Consider the following 19,081-nt stretch of genomic DNA (forward strand, 5'->3'; position numbering starts at 1 on the left):
AGGAGTTATAGATGAAAATATATATTTATTGGTGTGTGCAGAACCTTTTTCCCTTGATATTCCTGCAGAAAAAATTGTAAAGAAAACGTGGGCATTATAAAGGTTCCACGAAGGAATGTTGACCGTTTTTTTATGAAGAACATAATTTTGAAAATTGTTGTCTGAAGATGAGTGTTAGCATTTGGTTGTGGAGGTCATGCTATGTTGACGCAACTAAAAACCTTAAAAAAATACGTTTTTCTCTCTGGGTTTCTTATCACAACTACAATTCAACCCAAGAAAAATTACAAGGGTGGCACTAGATTTAGGTGCTAATACACCCTTAAAATTGATTATAATAATTAGAGGCAGCATTTGACCTTCACATAAAAAAAGTCTAAAAGGGATTTATTTATTTATTTAAATTCAAAATAGTGTTTTTTATTTGTAGAAAAAGGAAGGGTTGCATTTAAAATAATGAAAAGTGCATAGAAATCCATCTAAAAGAAAACACATGGTCCCCCGACTAATAATGCACAGATTACTTCGGAAGTTCCCTATGGGTTTGGAAACCAAGAAAACTCCCATTCAATCGTGAGCTACATTTTTCGGGCCTAAGTGGACTTACCATCCCAAAATCCAATCCGATCATTACCAAGGACGTTGTCTCCTTTATCAACCAGCGAGGCGTGAAGTGGTTTACATCGCTAACTCAGTGTTTACGATTTCTTGCTTAGATCATACAAATAACACTGAATTTCCTGGCAGTGGTCAAAATTTATTTATTATTGTCATTGGAGATGATTTTTGGCCTTCCCTCTGTCCATAATTTTGAAATTTTCGGCTCTGCTTTTTGTACTCTTTATTTTCTTATGCATATGCAAAATACCTACCATATTAGCATACCACGTGATTTTGTGACTGACATTCTTTGAAAGAGGGCTCATGCGTCAAAAAATTTTATCCTTGCTGAAAGAAATTATTAGAGTTACAGCTGTGAACCCCTTGTGCGTAAAATCTGTTTATATCTGTTCCAATTTGTTAAATTGACTCACTGTCTCCTGGGATGTATGGGGTCTTCCCTTATTATCTCATAGATTTTAACAATGTTTGGTCTACAATAATTGCCTTAGTTTTGTGCTTGTTGTGGTTACTTTCAACTATTCTGTAAGAAGCACAAAACAAAGAAGTCGGAAAACTTCTCACTAATTTTCCCAACCTTACGAAGGGCAACAATGGTAGCGCAGCGGAGTAAATATAGAACTCTCTCCCGACATTGAATGCAATTCTGAAAATTATGTGCGTCATATTTTTAGAGTTTTCAAATTTAATTGAGCGGCAAGGTCACCATTATCTATACCTTTTTAATACGAAATATATTGGGAAAGATTGGGTGGATCCCATAGTGAAAGGTCAACCAAAAATTCGTACGGAATTCCCCCAATATATTGTGGAAGCGTTGAAGAAATGTTGACTCGGAATAAGGTCGGTCCTTATTTCAGATGGAATAGTAAAGGTCGACTTAGCTCTGTTTAAGCGTCCCGTAACATTGAGTTGAGTTGAGTGACATGGTCAACAGAATGCCACATTTCTTCAAAAGTATGACGGCCTGTTACACTTAAAAGCTTGATTTTTTAAGGTTTTGTGTAAACACAAAACCTTATTAACATCGGTTTACTGTCTGTCTGTCTGTCCGTCTGTCTGTCCGTCTGTCTGTCTGTCTGTCCGTCACACGCATTTTTCTCGGAGATGGTTGTAGCAATTAGCACCAAATTTGGTAGAAAGGTGGGACCTGTGAACGCTCATGCATATAGTAAGTTACATCCTTTTACGTCGAGTTTATGGGGGGGTCCCGATACATACAAAAGGGGGGTGTAAATTTTTTTTTCATAAAATATAGTCATGTGGGGTATCAAATGAAAGGTCTCGATTAGTACTTAGTTTTGACATTTGTTGAAAAGGTGAGGAGTGCGGGGGGTTGAAAGTGACCATTTTTTTAAAGAACCCATTCTCAGAAACTACTTAACCGAAAAATCTGAAAAAAATCAGGGAGCTGCCACTATATGGTGCCTAGGCTCCGAAATACTCTTCATGCCGATACCTATTCAAATAAAGTTAATAATAGTACAATACTATAATTTTTAGTAATTGACCGGAAAACCCCCTTAAGTTCACCCTAGAATTACAACATTTTGCAGTAATGTAGGCTGCAGCATAGAGCATAATCCTGCCAAATTTGGTGAAAATCGCACTATTACTAACAAAATTATACTAGGTCAAAACTGCCGCTCCTCTGCAAATTCAAGACTATGAATGTCAATATCACGTTAAAGTGGATATTTTCACATAATATATGCTACATGCTAATGGGACAAATGCACCCTCAAATCTCTTTATAAAAGCAATACACAAAACCTTTCATACCTGAAGCGTCTAGCTTCCCGTATCCCGACTTGTTTGGCATCAATTTAATAGCAACGATTTTTGTTTTGTTCTGGCCTTCATCTATTTAGAGCTTGGATTTTCATTTGCCAAAATCACTAAGTGCCTCTATGCTGTATCTTCTCCTTCATTGTCAATGGCTGCCCAGTGTTCATCCATATTCTTTGGTAGGATTTTCTATCCTGTCATTATCCCTGATATAATCGCCGAAATGCGAGCATTCTAGAAACCCTCCACAATCTTATCGCAAAACCTGCTAGCGTGCTATACTTTTTAGCCGCCTTTTTGATAATTATGAGCTCCTATAAGGAATTTTTGGATACTCAGACCGTGGTCAAAATTCCTCTCTTCCCTTTTATGCCGGATTTCGAAGGACAAATGGTCGGAAAAACACTGGCGAGCATAGTATGCGGACTCATAGGAGTAAAAAGCAACATACTACTCCTTTCGCATAATGCGTTACAAATGGCGCCCAATGTGGGATCCTTAAACATACTAAAAACGAGGCAAGAGGCAATAGCTTATTTTTGCTCCGAACGTCTTTGCATTGCCGAAACTTCGCTCCAGGCTGAACACCTCGTTTTAAGCAAAGATCTGCCACTTGCCAAAAAATGGGGATATCACGTGTCATCCATTACAGCGTTCTTCTTTTTGGTTTTCGGATTTTGGTTGAACGCTTCATAAAATTGGCGCCCAACGTGGGTCCTATAACGTCTTGGTCCCATCATTCTTAACAGAGCCTTCGTTCCTGTTCCTTATTAGTATCCCATGAGAAGTTGGCCTTTTTGAGGTTTTACTTTTAGATGTTATCGCTAAAAGGTCTAGACACACATGTCAACTCAAAAAAGTTCTTCGCTGCCATTGAGTATTAGCGAGGAACTTCCAAAAGCAACCCAATAGCAAATCAACGATTCAATCAATCGATTTGGTAAGGATAAAGAAATTTGAAATAGCAGATAAATACGAATAGCGTCCTTCCAACTCACTCAACCCGCATGACCAAGAAATTCAAAACCTAACGAGTTGGACTGGGATTACTTTCGTGGTGTTTGACAAGGATCATTTGGTTGAAAATGAATCGGGCCTGTTTTTTATAGATGTGGGATTAGTGATGCCGGATTTTCCACAGCTTTTCGATTTAGGAAGATGAAGGGTTCAGACCAAAAAATGAAACCAAAAAGGATGAGGAAACTGCTAGGTCTCTTATAATAAAACAGCTCATTTTGTTGCGAATTTTGGATACTGTATTCGAAGATTTAAAAAATTGATTCAAGGCATCGTTTTTACATTTTCAAGAGACTAAAAATGACGATCAGATTTGCCCTGGAAGCCATTTTGAGTTAGCATTACCTTCCCAGAAAATAAGTACTCTTGTCATTTTCTTAACACTGAATACGACTTACCCAAAAAACACCACAACCAATCCTTTACTAATTTCACAAAATATGTATTTTATCTCATAAAATTAATATAGTTGGGGGACTGACGATTTGCTACGAAATATTGGGATTACCAATTATCATCATCAATGGCGCAACAACCGGTATCCGGTCTAGGCCTGTCCTAATGCGGAACTTCAGACATCCCGGTTTTGCGTCGAGGTCCACCAATTCCTATCATATCCCTAAAAGCTATCTGGCATCCTGACCTGCCTCTATCCCAGGCAAGCTCGGCCTCGTCTTCTTTTCCTACCATTGACATTGCTTTTATAGACTTTCCGAGCTGGAAATCCTCTTCCATATGGATTAAGTAACTCGTCCATCGCAATCTATTGAGCCAGATTTTATCCACAACCTCACGGTCTCCTTGCCTTCATTGATGTGCAGCTCAAGATCTCACGCTGTCTACTCGATCTGGATAAAGGTAGATTGTACATCTCGGGCGGTTCTTCCTGTAATGTCAGTATTGTCAGCATGGGCCAGTAGTTGGGTGCACTTGAAGAGGTTGGTGCCTCTCGCATTTACATCTGCATCGCGAATTACTTTCTCCAAGGCCAGGTTGAAGAGGACGCATGATAGGGCATTCCGCGTCTTAGACCGTTGTTAATGTTGAATGGTCTGGAGAGTGATCCCGCTGCCTCGCGCATTGGTCAGGGTCAGCCTAGTCAATCCTATAAGTTTCGTTGTGTTACGGAATTCTCTCATGGCTGTGTGCAGTTTTACCCTGGCTATGCTATCATAGGCAGCCTTGAAGTCGATGGGGCAACCCCCATAAAAGTGAGTATCAATCTGATATGGAATTCATATTTCTTTGCAAAAATCTGGCCAGTTGACTCATACCAATTTTTTTCTAAATTTGCAATTAAAGTTCACATCATATAATTTTGGCGAGACAACGGTGTGAATCGGAAACAGAACCAAACCAACTTCCTCTAGTCACCTGACGTGCCGGTCCGCCGTAGCTCAGCTGCCTAATGTCCCGCCCAGGCCCAGAGTTCTTTATCAGATGGGACAAAAGCAAAAGTTACTTCGAATTTTTCTATATTTTGCCTTGAGACATCCTTCATCAAGAACAATCTCCACAATATCCCAGCATTGGCATTTACGTGCATAACATTTTACCTTAGCCATAAAGAATGATTAGGTCAAGGAAGCTAAGTATGAAAAATTAAAAATGATGTAGACCAGTTTTAGTTGCTTTCGTCAGCTCATCACAGGACAAAGCTTGTCAAATGATGCATCTTCCATTTCTGCCTTCTGACCACGGTGCTTATCAATCCCAGGTCTGTGCGCCGACCAAATTCTTCATTTGAGATAGTACGCTGGCCTGAGTGTTCCAAAGATACGACGCGCACAGGTGTGGACGAAGGCTTGGAGTTTTTGGGGTTCATTTTTCATGTGCTACTCCCTCAGAAAGAACACTAACATACAACAGTTTCAACTTGATCTTGGAGTTAGGATAACTACATTTCCAGATTTTAGACAAGGCAACGAAAGTGAATCACGCTCCGTAGATATACGAATTGATCAATGCCTTTGATCCTCCGCCCATTAATGCAGATAGAGAGAGTGTAATGACGGCTCATATTGAGAACCGTGGTTTTGCTGGTGTTTATTTTTAGTCCAATTCTCCTTGTCTCACTTTCCAAATCCAGTGCCATCTGGTCAAAATAAGACTATACCATCAACGTAGTCAAGGTGTTGGTGGCGAGATGTCATAGCCATTGAACTTCTCCACGACCTCCGGACAAGGCAGCATGAAGAACGTTACCGATAACAAGAACAAAATAATATCATTGTTAGAATACAACCCTGGCAAATTTTGCTTTGGACCTCAAAATCCTCCGAGATTTTACTTCAGTGCAGTACGTGACGTTTTGGGCCACCATATACCGCTCTAATAATGGCTACTAGTTTCTTCGGAATGCCTCTTCTGCGTAGAATACTCCAGATATCCTTCCTGTTCACGCTATCGAAAGCTCTCTCGAAATCGATGAAGAGCAGGTGCCGCGAAGATCTAAACTCCACGCACTGTTCCAAAATGCTGCGTATGGTATTCATGTAGTCAACGCAGGAGGATTCAGAGCGGAAACTAGCCTGGTCTCTGTTGATCAAACTTTCGAGACGTTTTTTGACGCGTTTCAGAATCATTTTAGTTATTATCTTTGTGACGGCAGATATCCTTCCAATTGTCACACTCAAAACGGGTGCTTTTCTTGGGAATCTTAATGTTCATCCCCTTCATCTACTCTCAAGGAAAGGTCTCGGTATCCCAAAATTTCCGTCTGAGTGGAAGCAGTAAATCTGCAGAAACTGTAGGTGGAGCGACAAATAACTCCGTAGGGAGGTCATCGTCTCCAATTGATTCACACAGCGGTCAGTTTAGATGAATCCCGAAAATACTAGACAGCCTTTATTAAGAAGTTATGGAATTAAAGGAGTTATCAGTTCCATGTAACCCGTTGGAGGCACTACGAAAAAATGGTCACATAGAATCTTGCAAAAACTAGACTCTTATTCGGGTCTTCGAAAATGGTTTCGGACATGCTCACCGATGTCGCAAGTTACATAATCCTTAATAAGGGACGATCACATTGAAAAGAACATCCGCCGGAGTCTTGGTAGTGTAAAAATTGCAGTTTTCTCAGAGTGGTCGCAGTTAGTAAAATGGAAGTCTACCACTGATAGTTGTCAAAAAAGTCATGATTTATTTCATGCTTTCTTCCAAATAAAAACACTTGTCACAAAAAAGAGGATTTTTATCAACCCTACGTGTACCATAGAACATGGGAAACTCCTCTATTTATCTTCTAGATTTAGGCGATTTTCCAGATTCTACGGGGAGTTATGATGATTGCGAATAGGTGTAAAATCAGGAAGTCTTTTTTGACCAAGGAGGTTCACTAGCGCATTGTAAAAAAGAAGGCTTCGTCTGAAATTATAGCGAAATATATCTTTCTGCTACTGGACCTCCATGGCAGCATTTGCTATTTTCCAATTGTGTGAAGTATAGCTCCATCCACATCTTTGACATAAATTGACGTAGATTTATCTTTTAATCCCTCTTCATCAACTGCGAACCTGTAGCCTGTGTATTGGGTCATCTAAGTGGGGCGTTATTCGTGGAAAACTGTAATATTTGCGAGCCTCGTCTCCGTAATAAAACTGAAAAATTTTCATCAAAAATGTAAGCAGCTATTGCACCAAGATGGGAGCTAGTCACAATATACCACCTTTTCACTGGATTGAGACCAAATTTCATCTGATGCATTCAACCTTGAAAGCGTTGCACACGTTTGTAATCTGATGCAAAGCCAACTAAACGCCTACAACCCAAATTTTGTATCTTTGTGCAATATTTTGAGTAAATTCTCCCAATTTTTTCATAATATCATTCACTTTTTAATGATCAAATCATCAAATTAAATATTCAAACCAAAATCATATTTATTTTATGTTCCAAAAATAGAGTGATTGACTTTTTGTCGAAAAAAAGATACAAAAGATAAACCAGTTTTAAATTGGAATATGATTATTGCAAATCAATGGAAAATGAGATTCATCACAAAGTCCAAGGTAAAACCAACTGGATTTACATTAGTAACAATTTACACTGCGTACAAGCCATTGTAAGATGAGTTTTGAGGACACGATGCAATTCCAATTATCATACTGCAAGTTCATGTGGGTAGCAAAATTAACCTTTGCTTGCATGTTAGCCAATGCCCAGCCTTCATTACCATAGCCCAAGAAAAAAAAAAGACAATTTAAGTCACCCCATTTAGCCTAAGCTGGCATGTCGCCATTCAAATGCAACGAGGTAATGACCTACGTAGTTTTTATGACTAACAATGCATAAAAGGTCGATGTAACGTAAGCCACCAGCTGACATGCTAACTTCCTCCTCATATGCATATCCGTCGTTGCAATCAGGTTAGTCCAGTAAATCGATATCACACTCGACCGTCCCCGCCATCAAAAATGCACGTAGCTGTCGCCCTTTGAGTATTTTTGGAAGAAATTCCCCATTTGGTTGTCATCGAGGAATATAGCCATGTGAGGGAAGAAAAGATACAGATTTTGAAATTTTTTAGACCACATTCTGCACGTACGCTTACTCGAAGGCGCATTGCATCTTTGAATTTATCTCCATTAATTGAATTGAGAAATAAGCCCAACTCAAGCTTAGCACATGAACTAGAACTTACAGAAATCAACCATTGGGGCCGACACCCATATTGCCCTCCAGTCACATTACACTTTCAATTAAGTGATTAAAATCGCATTTTCTCATTTTCCCCCTTTGATTAGAGTCTGGCCTTATTCCATTCAAAAAAATTTCCGTTTATGACAAACTGCCTTAAGTATCTTCCAGTAATTATCCTTCCATGAATTGTCTGTTTATAACCAAACTAAAAACCGAAACAAAAAAACACTTTTCAACCGGTCTACTGGCATTCAAACGTGAAATGCATATTGGAAACTTGTTTTAACTTTATAGGAACGTATCTGATACGTACGCTTTTATCTGAAGCATTTTTTGCTCGCTTACCGAAATAAAGTCTTAATGCCGCCAAGGTTGTGATGTTATTTGATATTAACCTGCTGCAAAATTGTCATTAGTAGTGGTTTTTAATAGTAATCTTTTTTCCTTAATGGCTTCATTCATATAATCTTTAATTGGCAGTTATGATTTGAAGACCATTTGGAATCAAGTTTTTTTGCGACTCAAGTCAAAATGAGCTTAATCGAACGCATGATTGTTGGCCGGAGAGGTTTTTCAGGCCGCCTGTATGACGAGGTTGACAAATTTCTGTGATTGTAACGGGATTATGACTAGTTTACGTTTTACTTTTTTGAGTAAATAGTTGACTGACTATCTGAAATAATGCACATTCCATACACACTTTTTTCATTTTATCTAGAACAACGTTTCAAGAACTTAAGCCGGTGTGAAGATAGATTCTATACCACTGAACAGCACGTTCATTCAAAATTATGATAATAAGGGATTAGCATAATCTGAAGGCATTTTAAGCAATTAATCCTTTCAGATTACAAAGTCAGTCTCGCTTCAAAGGTGAAGACCAGGCGGAAAGATCATTTGACGTTACTGACAAAGAGAGAATAACTCCAGCGCCTGAGAAGAGGAGTGAATATAAAAGGGAGAACATAGACGAATGGAAAAGCTCCTCCTGATAAAAGGAAATATAGGAGAAGGATGCGATTAGACAAGATGATTACCCCTAAATAACGAGAGAGAACACTGGCAATATTTTTTGAGAGTTCAATCTGTGAGAAAATGTCATCTATGTCAAGAAATCTGAAAAAGAAGACCTTATGCTGGAAGGATATAACTGCAAAAATCGGTTTAATCGGATGTCAGGACACCAAAGATATCATTAATAAAAAGATAGTTTCTGGCGTCTTTACAAGGAGCTAAGCGAAATGGCGTAGTTTGAAACAAAAGCACCATGAAGAGCCTACAAGGGATCACGCATGGAAAACGTCATCCTATCGACTTAGATGATACTTAAATGAGGGAAGCAGCGAAAGTTAAAACAGTTATGAGAATATTCAAGGGGCAGAGGACATTGCAGCATTGATGCAGGTACTTTAGTTTCAGTCATATAAGAACCTGAACATGCGAAGTTAAAAGCCGCGTCCCCAAAATTGTGAACCCGCCTAAGCTGGTTGCTATCCAAAGAGAAAGAAGGTGTGGACCAACTGTATCTTGGCGATATTAGCAAGTGTTCGGGGCACAAGAGAGGTTTCAATGCCCATTGTAGAGAGGAATGCTGCATTATATTTCAAATGGAGAAATCGAATGACGATTGACGTCAAACCTTGTCCTTTTGAAGCACTCACAGAGTCAAATGTAGATAATCCTGTAACATTCTCGCAAGGAGAGTGTTCGAGTGCATAATGAACCCAACATACATAAAACCATCATTACCCGGAAGAGCCGTGTGTGATACTAATGAGCTCTGTGACCAACAGGTCAGTATACAGCCGTCTCTATGCAGGTCATCAGTTGACCAGGTGCTTGAAGGAGGGCATTTTTCCTTGTCGCTGGAAAATGGCCAGACTTGCGTTGATTAGTAAGGGTAAAGGAGACCCGGAGCTCCCGTCTGCATACCGACCGCTGTGTATGCTTGACAAGTGCTCGAGAAGCTCATCAGGGGTAGACTCGCTGAAGCGATCCGTGCTGCCAGGGATTTATCCGCAAGGCAGTTCGAGTTTAGAACAGGGAAATCTACAGTGGATGCTGTTATGGAGGTCGTAGATGCGTATAATCGAGCCGGGGCACACAGCCGCCGATCTCGACGGATAGCGCTCCTCGTAACGCTTGATGTCAGAAATGCCGAAATGTCCGTAAGATGGACCGATATGCTAGGCACACTAGAGAACTCCTTCCACGTGCCAAGCTATCTCTTGCGGATATTGAGGGATTATCTGAAAGACCGCTCCCTGTTCTATGAGACGCTAGAGGGTCAGAGGAGGATGGAAATCACGTCGGGAGTAGCGCAGGGATCCATCCTAGGGCCGGACCTCTGGAACGCTTCCTACGATAGTCTGCTGAGACTCGATATGCCCGAAGAGTCGCGCCTGGTCGGTTATGCAGACGACGTTGCGGCACTTGTTGCCGGACGCACTGTTGAACAGGCGCAAAGCAGACTTGGCATTTTGATGCGACGGGTAAGCGGATGGATGGCTGCTCACGGTTTCAACCTTGCGCTGGAAAAAACCGAAGTAGTCATCCTGACCAGAAGGAGAACCCCGACCTTGCGTCCCATATCGATCGGCGAGTTGACTATAGAGTCAAAACCAGCGATTAAATACCTTGGTTTAATGCTCGACTCGAAGATGGGCTTCTTCGAGCAAATCAAAGCAGCCGCGGACAGGGCTTCAGCAGGAGTCGCGGCCTTGAGTCGGCTAATGGCTAATGTCGGGGGCCCTATATCAACTAGGAGACGTCTCCTCACGGGAGCAACGCAGTCCGTCCTTTTCTATAGTGCGGAGGTATGGGCTGATGCCCTTGACAAGGAGGTGCATCGTAAACGCCTCGCTCAAGTGCAGAGGCGGGGAGGAACTTCTAAGTGGCATGGAGGTTTTCAGTCTTATCTGCACAGGGTTGGGAAGGCGCGATCTCCTGATTGTGTGTTCTGCAATAGAGTGGCGGATCACGCTGAACACACCTTTTTCTCTTGCGAGAAGTGGGACGGCCTCCGCCAGCAGCTTTATGCAGACACAGGGGAGCTCTCTCCAGACAACATTGTCAGAGAGATGCTGAAGAGCGCTGGCAGCTGGAATCGTATTGCGCATTATGTTCGGGCTCTTCTTACTACGAAGAAGATTGAACTCGACCGGCAGAGGGATCGGACGGTAAGGGGTTCCCTGAACTAACAACTCCCTTCCTCCCCTCCCCTCCCGTTGGTGAAAGGAATTCCCTGACTTGAAGGCTCCTAAAGCCGGGAGAGCGGGAGGGCTAGCCCGAAGTAATGTGTCAAACGGTTCCAGGCTAGTTCTCTGATGACAGGGAGGTGTTTAGTTGGTAGTCCGCCAGCGTGCTGTTACGGGAGTCCAACACTCTGTGCGTAAACGCACTCCCAAAAAAAAAAAGAAAAAAAAAGTCAGTTGACCAGGGGCAAAGAAAATATTTTTTCAACTTGAACCCGCGATTACTATAATATGCATCAAAATCGTTCAAATTTTCTAATAGCGCTATGTGCTGGAAAGGGGATTCCCCAGTGATTCAAACGAAAATTCAGTAGCGTCAAATCAGTGGGAATTTTTAAGCATCTGTAAGGTAAATTGCCGGCCAGTAACATAAACTTTCAAAATGGTAACGAAAAATCAAGAAGGATTACACCCCTTTCATCTTGGCTTGGTAACCCTCTTATTATCCTAATTTAGCCAGTGCATGATATCTGCAATACATACAAAACCTCTGATTTGAATGGCATTCTCAACAAAGCCTAACGAACAGAAATTGCGACCGATTTTCCAACACCCCCAGGAGTGCCTGAAAGAAAGACTTTTCATTAGCCGTGAGGATGCGTCGCAAAAGAAACAGCAGGACCATTGATGTCTAGGCAGGAAAGGGCTGTTTGTTTTGGCGGAGCAGAGAGCTGAAATGCAAGTGTGTGTCACAGATAAACTATCGGCTAAAACACCCTCTGTTGCATCTAATATGGAACCGTTTAACGCATTGTTTCAAGCCTTCTCACTGTGGTTGTTGTTCTATAGTTTGTTGTCTGGGGGCACTTGTTGACCTTCCGCCGGTGGGCAGCGATTTTTGTAGTGAATGCATGTGATAAAACAGAAAACACCCTTGATCGCTGAGCGGCTGAACGTCTTCGACGAGATGCACGATCTACCTCCCCCCTAATTTTCTATTTCAAAATTGCTGCCATGCGCTGAGAGCACAGACTTCCTTATAAAAATGTTCTTTTTGGAGACGTTCTGCCGGATGAAGAGCGATCGAAATTACTCCTGCTATAACTATTACTGCTAGCTCAGAGACGGTAAAGTAGCTCCTCCTCGTTGTATTTACATTAACCGCTTGCCCACACGCCGAAATAGTATAGAAGGACGGCCTGAACCGCACTCATCAAGAGACCTGCCGCATTGTCCATCAGCGGGCAAATCGCAAACATTCTAACCGCAAGTTTATCTACAGTGTTCCCAATCTACCCGAAAAATCTTCGTGTGTCTATCACAATGTCAAGGTACCAACCTGAATAGGGAGGATTGTGAGAATTCTCTGCTTGGTCACTGCTAGAATTAGGGAGAATCCATGCTCAGTCATCCACCTGCAGACTTGCCGCATCGCTATTCTCATGTTGCGCTGAGCTTATTCGGTCGACGATTCATCACCCATTTCAAATTGAAGCAGTCTATCACATGAGGCATTTCAAAGGTCTGGACCATCATTCGACACTTTCCTTCCCAGATCTCGTAGGGCACCATCCTTTAAATAGTCTCTTAATATTCGCAAAAATCAACCTGGAACATCGAAACAATTTTCCAGCGCTTTGAGCATGTAGCACTAACCCGGAGAATTGAAGGCCTTTTTTACATTACAAACAACACCACTCGCTGACAGTTGCCACTGCTTATCCCATGTTCTTCATTGACAAGACCGTCTTTTCTAGTTTTTTCACAGTGAAAGGTAATACCCTCCCTCTCATCATGTCAGCTCACATAGGGTGGACAGGAGAAAGTACGAATGATTGCTTCCACTATTTCGATGAGCACCGATTTCTTCGGTAACTAACTTATATCTGAAGCTCCGTGGGTCTCTGTAAATGTCACTGAGTAGCTCTTGCCATCTGTTTTATGCTTGCTAAGCTTGCTTTCAAGTAGGAGAAAGTGCTTTATTGCAGTGTCTTAGGATACTTAGCATAAGAGAATCTGACTCTTGCCGGAAGGGCGGTTTCACACTGAAAGGTCCATTAACCACCCTTTTGGCGGTTTTCTTCAATTGCTCCTAATACTTGCTTTCTTGTTGGGTCAGTATGCAATCGCCTTTTGTTTTCCAAAATCGTTCCACTTGCTTGCATAGTGGGCCTAGTGGGCTAAAGATTGTTATTTTATCTGCAATTATCCATCCATCCACAGTATTCTGTACTATTAAAAAGTCCTTCGCCAAGCGAAATCTACACAAGCCTCATAGCTGGTAGCATACATCTGGCACAATGGGAATGTCAATACGGTTGGCGTTATGAAATTGACTGAATATTCTATGATATACTCCAAGCGTGGGTATTTAAGTTTTGTGTTAATTTTGTGTTGGAATATGGACACCAGTTGCACCATCTATTCATCGACTTTAAAGCCTATGATAGCCTAGCCAGAGTAAAACTGTACACGGCCATGAGAAAATTCGGTATCCCGACGAAATTGATAAGACTGACTAGGCTGACCCTGACCAATGTGCGAGGCGAGATAAAAGCAGGAGGATCACTTTCGAGACCATTCGGCATCAACAACGGCCTACGACAAGCGAGTGCCCTGTCATGCGTCCTCTTTAGCCTGGCCCTCGAGAAAGTGATCCGTGATGCTGAGGTAAATGGACGAGGTACGATCCTCTTTAAGTCCATCCAACTACGATATCCACATCATGGGAAGAACCATCCGAGACGTACAAACGGCCTTTATCCAGATCGAACAGGCGGCGCGAGATCCTGGGCTGCACATCAGCGAAGGCAAGACAAAGTATATGGTGGCAACGTCAGCACAGAAAACCAGCCAACCAACAACATCAAACCGCACTGGCCAAACGGGAAGAATAAAGATAGGAGAATACAACTTTGAGACTGTTGATAATTGACCCTCCCTAAGATGGAGCGATGGCGTAGGTCAGGACGCCAGACGGCTTTTAGGGATATCGAATTGGTGGACCTCGGGGCTAAACCGGGATGTATAGAGTTCCTTATGAAGGCAGGCTTTAGACCGGATACCGTTTGTTTCGCCGTTGATGATGATGTTAATTGCCATGAGATTATTTGTGGAAGCGTCTACCCTTTGTTGATCGCTGCACGGTCTCTAATTCTTGGAACCGCTGTTCGAGCAATGCTGAAAAGCCACCCAACTTTCGCGATTCCCATGGTTTGATTAATGTTTGCTCGTAGAGAGTATTGATTTTTTTCCATAAGCAGATGAAGTATGATAGGGTCGCATCCTTCCAGATTCCGTTGACCATTGGTTAGCCTAAGCAAACATTCCTTGGTAGCATCACGCACTTTCTTGCTGGAATTAGGTTAGTTTGTTTTACCGTGGTTGTTGTGTCAGTTTGTCCAATAAAGATGGTATTCTATATCGCTGGTTTTCGACAAGATCTCTCACGCTACCACGTAGTTCCGGTCGGGGATCGATTGATGATGATGCTTCGCCCGTTACATTAGCTTTAAAATACAAAATTTTTTGGGTTTGTCCTAACTGCTAATCCTGGATCATCTACAAGTAGTTTTTCTGTCAGCTAGCGATAAGACAGTGGATTTCCTGAGTGGTCACATCCTCAAACAAGGTTAATCCCTGTATGCTTCATTTCTGATCGAACTACGTTTAATTCGAAGTATAATAGTTAAGTAAGAGCCGTGTATGGTTGGCTCACGTAGTTAACGTTTAATAACATCTATGATCTGGTCTATGTATTCTAAGGCTCACCATAGGACGAAATATTTCTATAGCGAGCCAAAAAGGTCACTTGGTTATCAAATGTTACGATCTCTCGTAACAACGCGAAAGGCAACCAATCCGCGTCTAGGGAATTAAACATCAACAAGGAAACCACTTGCACGAGTATTTGAATCTACAAAAGATTTGCGGAAACCTGCTACAACCAATGAAAGATAAACATGCGAAATCAATCTCTGAGGATTTGTTGCCCCGCATTCCGATAGGATGGGTCGAGTACTCAATTGTGATGAAACTTAGATATTCGACGACAAAGTTACCGGTGGATAGACAAAGCGTGTTCTTACTAGCCATTGATTAGATAGTTCTATGTTGGCTTACCGACGCAACTGCAGATACACATTTTCTCAGTCCGGGCGGAATTCGCCGAGAACAACTGCATATACCAAAATAACATGCCGGCCCATTTCTCGTTCAGCTTTTGGTGGAAGAAAGGAATTCCAACGTTGCCCCTAAGAATTTTTCTTATTCTCTAAGGGTTAACTGCATTTCAAGCGAACTCATCATGGCGGCGTACAAGAGATCAAGGATGCTGGGTTGAACAGGATTACGATTACGAAGGGTGCTTCTAATCGTGAGGGTAATGCTGAAATCGTCGTGAAGAGACAGAGGAAGGGTATTCTGGAGGTCATCAACAAAATTTTGTTCGTAACTTAATTTGATTAGGCTTTAATAACCACCCCTCACAGATATACGTATAAGTCAGAGGCACAAAGAATACTAGCTCAGCTTGACTACGATTACTTTTGAAGCAGTGACTTCTTCCAAAGCCCTCGCGGTTGATATATATTGTGCTGGTACTGCTCAACAGAACATTCTTTTGTTTTTCTAATGAAGTAAGGGTCCATCCTTGTCTAGAAAGCACGTGGCTTTCTGCACATACCAAGCGATGTTTTTAATCCTCTGTAAGGCTATCTGAAAGAGGTCATTGATATGAACTGTCAAAGTGGTAACCAGAAGGCAGAAATGATTGCAGCTATCTTATCTGCCTCTTCTTAGAGAAAGACGCACCCGCTTTTTGACCCAATTGAACAAATGCATGATACCTGCAACATCCGCCATTCCGACACTTTTGAGGAGCGACTGAAAGGAAGAATTTTTCTTAGCCTTGCGAAGGTGGTAGCAACGACGTTGAAGTCCTGGCTGGAAAAAGCTAGTTTGACGTTAATTGTGCTAAAGATGGAAGCAGATAAACATATGCATCAACCGTCTGTTCAAAGATGTCGCCAAGCTCTCAAAGCCGAAAGGTGATCAAACCTGTTTGAGGCTTCACAGTCAATTTAGTCCATTTAGGAACGCATTAAATGAGGGTAACATTAGTTATAGTTCCCACGATTCAAATCGAATGGTAACATGGATACGTCAGCAAATACTTTAGAATAGACGTACCACGGTTATAAAGGGGTCAAGTTCCGAAGAGCCGGTTGACTTACAAATTCAACGCTTATATTGGAGTACTACAGCTACAGACAGCATCTATCCAACTTTGAAATGAGTAGGTCTCCAAATCCTTGTTCTTGGTGAGTACAGTGAATGGGGTGAACCGCAACTCCATGCTAGGTTGCTCACTATACTATCCCCTGAAATGTCTATTCAGATGACTTCTTGTTTCGCAACTTGTTGGCTTTTGAAAATCTAAAGTTACCGATACGTGGATCTATCCGAATCAAGCTTACAATCAAGAGATGTGGCAAGTCCGATTTAGATCAGGCGACCCCGCTACCGCGCGGCACGAAGTAGTAGAAGGAGGAGAAGTTGTTTCCCAGAGTAAAATAGTATCCATATTCTTTATTGAAAAAAGTCTCTTCAAGTATCTTCTCCTAAGGGCCGGCGTGTATGTTTCTCACATTTTCTGCAGGTAACCTGACCCATTTCCCTTAGGCGATTCTTTCACGAGCGTTTAGAGGGTTACTAGAGTTTTCATGTCCTTTCTTAAGGTGCAATAACCATGCTGCACTTAGGTTCAGTTCAAGTTCTTCCACTCAACTGCGAGAAGCTTTGCTGTGGCTTCACCCTACAAAGTGGACTTAATACTAAATGGCTGAACCCGGACCTGGGTCCACTATTACAGTGGTTTCCACCAAGAAAGGCATTGTTAATTTTGAAGTCCTAATTTGAAGGTCGATATATGTAGGGAGTAATCTGGTCTGAGTGCTTTCGAAATCGTACTATGAATATTAGATATTGTACCCTACTTAGATTCACATTATTTCCGACCACTAATCCAGTTTAGAGTTTTGACGGAATAAAAATTTAGCAGTTGTTGCATATCTACATGAACTTGCCTTTTAATCTCAAAAGAATATTGGCTTGAAAGTCGAGCAAGTATTTTCGGATATTTTTTCCTCATCCTCTGTTATTAGGATTTTTTTTTTGTTTGTTGACACTTATTCCAGCTCAATATAATTAAGACCTTTCACTGTGGTTAATGTCCTCATTTTGTCACCGTCTAATTTTAGCCTTTCTCTCAGCTCCATTAAGATGTCCGCTAAAATTTTTCAGAACCCGAATACGATCCTGCTATCAATTTAAATTCCTGACACTCCCACCTTGATATTACGCTATAAAACTGCAACTTTGTCAACATATCTTCACAATGTTGGTACATTTTACAACCTAATGCATCTTGAAATCCATTCACGACATATTAATAAATTTTGCGAGTATCTTTCTTGGTTTTGTCAGTATTATCTTCAATAAAGTGCTTCGAAACATAAATTACTTGGAGATACGTGCTAAGTACTGCAGATTACGATTTTGCGGTTATATGAAGCTTGTAGGTAATAACCAATAGAAGATCACATAACGGTGTTCTTTTCTGTTGAGAATCAAGTGGATACAAAAAGTTGAAGTGGTACGCAGTTGTCCCAATTTTTTTTAGAAGGCTCTCTCAATAGGAAGTGAACCTTGATTAGTTCTTCCAATTTCCTTTTGGCATTCTCAATAACGTAAAAGCCTTTTGTGAGTTTGTTGTTTTGAAGCTGCAATAATAGAACTATCCTCCAGAATTATTACTGGCCTAAATAGTATTTAACGTGACCCCAGTTCATGGGAGAATAAGAATTGTCTTGCAAACCTAAAAATATTCCTATTTTAAAACAACCGCAAAATCTTAAATTGGGCCAGGCTCTTTTACTATGACTTTCGCTTATAAAAAAGTGTGTATTTCTTTCTGAAATCGCATTGAATATTTCTGGAGAATCATATCGGATGTCACCAGAGAGTACTCCCTCTCTCTCATCTGGAGGAGGAATATCAATTGATCTTCTTTGACAGGGAGACGACAGAGTTAATTGAACGCCAGTCTCTTATTCTCGAATCCCTGGATCAAATCCTGGTTGTGTCATGGATGATTTGTGTTCGTGTTTGTGTTTGGTGTACTGCTGTAGGCTTATCTTTTGCACAGCGTTAAGTGTGACAATATTCATGCCAGCAAACACGTAGGACTATGTTAATCTTATTCTTCAAGTAAAGAAGAGCAAGAATGCCTACATTAGAAAAAAGTATAACTGAACATTGGACACCGATGAAAATTGTATTCCTTTCGAACCAGTTAAGCCAAGTTCCTGGGCCTAGCCTACTCCAAATTAATACACCCGTTTGGGTCCAAAAATGTGGTGTTATGAAGAAAAAATCAGTATTAGATTTGCAAGATCATTTAGGTGCGAAATTCACTCTTTGAAGGGTGGACTCCATTTATAATGTTGAACTAATCACTCTTCTTTGACTGAAGGGAGAATTCTGTTTTCGAATCAAAAGCTGGTTGTTTGGGTTGGATAGCACAATACTCGATCGAAGTTGGGATCACATGCAAAAAACTCAGTGCACCTCTCTGGCCAGAAATAACTTGAGACCGCCCTTAAGTCCTCCGAAACTACGAACTATTCGGACTGGCAATAACTACGTCAAAATGATGAAGGGATCATCATACTATTCTTTGCAGTTTAATTATCAAAATCGTCATCATATTTTTTTCCGTTTGCCAATCTCCAAATAAAATTTTTGAACTGGTTGTCCTA

At 41.3% G+C, this 19,081-nt stretch overlaps 1 protein-coding gene across 5 annotated transcripts in view; it reads left to right on the plus strand.

Moving 5' to 3' along the window:
* LOC119648013 overlaps window positions 1–19,081 on the plus strand; it is a 416,281-nt gene that overhangs the window by 59,751 nt on the left and 337,449 nt on the right. The window lies entirely within an intron of this gene.

The sequence above is a fragment of the Hermetia illucens genome, chromosome 2 (assembly GCF_905115235.1).
Source record: "Hermetia illucens chromosome 2, iHerIll2.2.curated.20191125, whole genome shotgun sequence".
Classification (NCBI taxonomy): domain Eukaryota; kingdom Metazoa; phylum Arthropoda; class Insecta; order Diptera; family Stratiomyidae; genus Hermetia; species Hermetia illucens.